The sequence below is a fragment of the Babylonia areolata genome, chromosome 8, assembly GCF_041734735.1.
Source record: "Babylonia areolata isolate BAREFJ2019XMU chromosome 8, ASM4173473v1, whole genome shotgun sequence".
Taxonomy (NCBI): domain Eukaryota; kingdom Metazoa; phylum Mollusca; class Gastropoda; order Neogastropoda; family Buccinidae; genus Babylonia; species Babylonia areolata.
Window position 1 is genome coordinate 20860247 of NC_134883.1, and position 5000 is coordinate 20865246.

The window sequence follows — 5000 nt, forward strand, 5'->3', positions numbered from 1 at the left end:
CAGAAGACTCCTCTCCTCAAACACCACAACTCCCTTCAACCCAAGTCACCCTTGCTCCGCGAAGCGCTTTTGTGTTGAAAACTGTGCCCTCCCATGAGATGCCCATGATCTTACGAAACCACCAGGGGTTGGAATTAATCCAGTGTTCAGATCTGTGTACTGTACAGTGTCCACGTATCACAGCCATAGACCAGGGACATGATGACAACTGCCTGGTAGACCGCCAGTTTGGTGGTCAGTTGGATGCCTCGGTCACCCACCACTCTGCCTGTCCGCATGCAGCCTGCCGAAGTAGGCACCTGGCTTTTCTTGCCTTGTTTCGAAACATCTTTGTCCATGATGCAGATACAGCACAGGAAACACAGTACACCGGCACGTTAGGACACTGGGCTGCACAGACCTACATGTAGAAGACACTCCGTTCAGTGAATACCATTACCAACGCTTAACGCCATACATTTTGCTCAGTTTCTCAGAACAACTGACGGAGAAGCATCACACACACACACACACACACACACACACACACACACACACACACACACACACACACACACACACACACAACTCTTGATTTATCTATCCCATGGCATGTATTCCACAAAATTTCAAGCAAACACCGTAATTAAAAACAACAACAACAACAAAACCCAAGAGATTCCACACCAGCTGTTACTGTTTGCTCTGTCTCACTTTGGTGAAGAATCCCTTTAACTTACTCTGGACAGCCAGTCGTGTCCCCCTTTCTTTCCCACACTGACATAGACTCCATCTGATGTCAAGTGGATGTCTGAATGGCCTAGCCTACAGCTTTTTGTCGATAGAAATGAGGTATTCTATGTCTTCATCCACCTCTTCAATCTCAGCATCTTCCGCTAGTAACATTTTAATGATGTCAGCAGCGGCCTCCCGCTCTCATCGTCGCTTCTTTAGTCGTTCGTTAAGAGAGTTAACTTTCCCTGGATTAGGAATGACCCGGATTCACACTGCATCCAACAAACTGGGCTGGACTGTGTTGCACGAGCGATCTTAGACAGCGCTTAATTACGGGAGCAACAGCCGAGTGGTTAAAGCGTTGGAGTTTCAATCTAAGTGTCCCTGGTTCGAATCCCAGTCACGACGCCTGCTGAAGTAAAAAGGTGGAGATTTTTTTTTTTTTTTTCGATCTTTCAGGTCAACAGATGTGCAGACCTGCTAGTGCCTGAACCCCATTCGTGTGTATGCGCATGCAGAAGATCAAAATACACGCACGTTAAAGATCCCGTTATCCATGTCTGCGTTTGGTGGGTTATAGAAACAAGAACTTATCCGGCATACACCAGCCCACCCCCACCCATGAACGGAGTATGGCTGCCTGCATGGTGGGGGTAAAAACGGTCATATATGTAAAAACCCACTCAGTGTTAAGTTTCTTACGCGTAAAGAATGTTGCTATGTCCGTAGGACGAGCGTAGTCTCAGGAAAAGTCTTATCACTAAACAAACTGATGAGATCGCTTTATGCAGCTCGGCCTTTCTAGTCCCTGACCTTCAAGTTCACAAAATGTTTCTAGGAAAAATCCGTCTACACACTTCTGCGTAAACACCTGACAGATAAACTGAATCGAAACGGCCGACCGCAAAGGGTTCTTTTCAGGGCTGAATACCCGTCAGTTCTTACAACCAGTCAAAGGGGAACCAACATAATGTTAAAAGGCCAATCAGAACGATAACGTTAAAAAGACCGTAGTGAAAACGTAACGTCCTTGGCAGAGTTAATAGTCCTTACTGGGTCTTGTCCCCAAGTGGACATTAACCCGACACATTCTCAGTTCAAACGAAAACTCAAGAGAACTGACAGACTAAACTTTAGGTATTTGTGAATAAATTTTGTCTCTCACAGCTGTGGTTTAGCTGATCGGCTTATGCTCACTTTCAGGATAGAAGGACCGTCATTTATCATACCTTGTATCGTTTCAAGCAGCATCTTTAAAATTCCTTTTGACTGATTGACACAAGAAATGTGTTTCTTTATGTGTCCAAAGGGTAGCCAAACATTAATCCCGAGTTAACGTTTAGACTGGTAACTGGACGGGCGCAACATTTAACTGGAAGTGTTGGGCTTTCAATCTAAGGGTACCGAGATTCGAATCCCGGTCATGCAAAACCCAACGCATCCGGTAAGACCTTGAGTGCATACATATTATGTTTGTGTACCTATCAAAGTGGAATTCTTCTACACAAATTTGCCAGAGGACAATTCTTTTGTTGCCATGGGTTCTTTTTCAGTGCGTCAAGTGCGTGCTGCACACGGGACCCCGGTTTATCGTCTCATTGGAATGACTAGATGCTCAGCTTGATTATCCTGTCTCACTGGAAGTTAAGCGTCACAGTAGTTTTATCACCTTCATCCTTCCTCCTTCCACGTTACAGGTACTATAATTCATGTCAGCGTTCGCAGGCTTATGGAACCAAGAACATACCCAGCATGTACACCCTTCCCGAAAACGGAGTAAAGCTGCCTACATGACGGGGATAAAAACAGTCATGAACGCAGAAGCCTACAGGTAAGCTACATACAGGTGAACGCGGGAGCTGCTGTCCACGAACGAGAAGAAGAAGAAGAAGAAGAAAACTGATAACGTGTCAGGCTTATGCCCACATAAGGACGATGCATTCTACACCCAGTTAGGGACACAAGCAATCACCAACGCCACAAGGGTTCTCCACAGTCCAAACAAACAGATGTTAAAGAACGAACAAACACCCAGAGAACAACACGCTTTGTTTGTCATGTCGACCGCCGATGCGGGATTTGAATGGCTGCAAAGGAAGTAGACTGGAATTACATTTCTTGATTTAATCAGTGTAATGTATGGTGGTGTGTTTTTTTCTGAGTGAAATCGAGTAAACAACATAAAGAGAGATAACGATAACAATAACGATCTTGAGAGAGAGAGAGAGAGAGAGAGAGAGAGAGAGAGAGAGGTGGAAATGCATAAACACATCGAGCTGAATATGTCGAAACGCATTTCTTTAAATGTAATTTTATGTTCATATGTATTATACAATAATGAGACTGGGTTTTAAAAAAAAATTCAATTCTAATTTATTCTTTTCAGAATATGAAAGAAGAAAAATAATAAAGAAGAAAATGAAATGACGGAAGTGTGAGAAACGTAGAACAAAACGTAGATCAGGTTTAGATGAAGGTAGGATTTTTGTGTTGGGACAAGGCTATGTGTCTTCATGCGCTTTTCTATGCCATTGTCCGTGGCTTGACTTCGCAGACATAGGAAAGGTCCAGGGAAGAGTTGTTGAGCCACGTGAGGTGCAGCATGCACACCAATGACTTGTGAGGCCTGCCCCAGACAGGCACACTGATGACTTGTGAGGCCTGCCCCAGACAGACACATCGATGACTTGTGAGGCCTGCCCCAGACAGGCACACTGATGACTTGTGAGGCCTGCCCCAGACAGACACACTGATGACTTGTGAGGCCTGCCCCAGACAGGCACACTGATGACTTGTGAGGCCTGCCCCAGACAGACACACTGATGACTTGTGAGGCCTGCCCCAGACAGACACACTGATGACTTGTGAGGCCTGCCCCAGACAGACACACTGATGACTTGTGAGGCCTGCCCCAGACAGGCATACCGATGACTTGTGAGGCCTGCCCCAGACAGGCACACTGATGACTTGTGAGGCCTGCCCCAGACAGGCACACTGATGACTTGTGAGGCCTGCCCCAGACAGACACACCGATGACTTGTGAGGCCTGCCCCAGACAGACACACCGATGACTTGTGAGGCCTGCCCCAGACAGACACACCGATGACTTGTGGGGCCTGCCCCAGACAGGCACACTGATGACTTGTGAGGCACACTGATGACTTGTGAGGCCTGCCGCAGACAGGCACACTGATGACTTGTGAGGCCTGCCCCAGACAGGCACACTGATGACTTGTGAGGCCTGCCCCAGACAGGCACACTGATGACTTGTGAGGCCTGCCGCAGACAGGCACACTGATGACTTGTGAGGCCTGCCCCAGACAGGCACACCTGCCACAGCGACTGCAGGGGAACGGGGAACGTCAGATCTGGGTCGGGTGATGGGCCCTTTCCTCGCATTCTCCTTCCAGTTGTGTCTGACACGAAGGGCGGTTCCAAACATGTGGCGCTTGCCTGCTTTATCGTTTCTCTCCAGGCATCGTGGTTAGACCATGACTTTGGTTTTTACCGCAGGAGGTGAGGGAATTTTCGAAAATGTTCTTGTAGCGCTTCCGGGGGCCGCTCGTGGTCCGGTAGCCAGTAGACAGTTCTCTGTAGAGCACGATCTTTGGAAGTCTGTGGTCTTCGATTCATGAGACATCCCCAGCCCAGAGAAGCTAGGTCCCGACCACCATTGTCTCGATGTGGGTGGTGCCTGACCTTTCAAGAACCCAGGAGCCAGTTGCATTGCTCGGACGGAAGAGCCTAGTATGGTCGTAACCCGCCACTAACTGTGTGTAGTATTGAACTGACCAATGGCATAGTTCAGTCAACGTAGGCATTTAGTCACGTGTAACTGTCAAAAAGTTAGAACCAAGTAATGCAACTGGCACCTGGACATTTGTGATGTAGTCGGTCCAGTGGATGTTGACGATGGTAGGGAGGCAGCGTTGGTGGAAGCGTTTCAGGAAGCGGAGCAGATGTGGCGGCGGCAAAATTATGTGAGCGAGGACTCCGCGGCTCCACACAGCTGCTCGGTAAACCCTGATCTTGTTGGGAGGATTTGAAATTTTTTGTTTTTCTAGACTCGCAGAACCCCGAAATCTCCGCTGGCTTTGGAGAGTCTGTCGTCCAACCCCTTGTCTGTTCTGGCGTCTGGTGATACCACATACCAAAGGTAACAGAACTATTGCACTGTTTTAAGAAGAGTCTGGCCAATAGCAATGACAGAAGGGTTGTACTCTTTACAAGGAGCGGATTGATGGAGAACCTCTGTCTTCTCCAGGCTGACTTCTAAGCCCATAGAG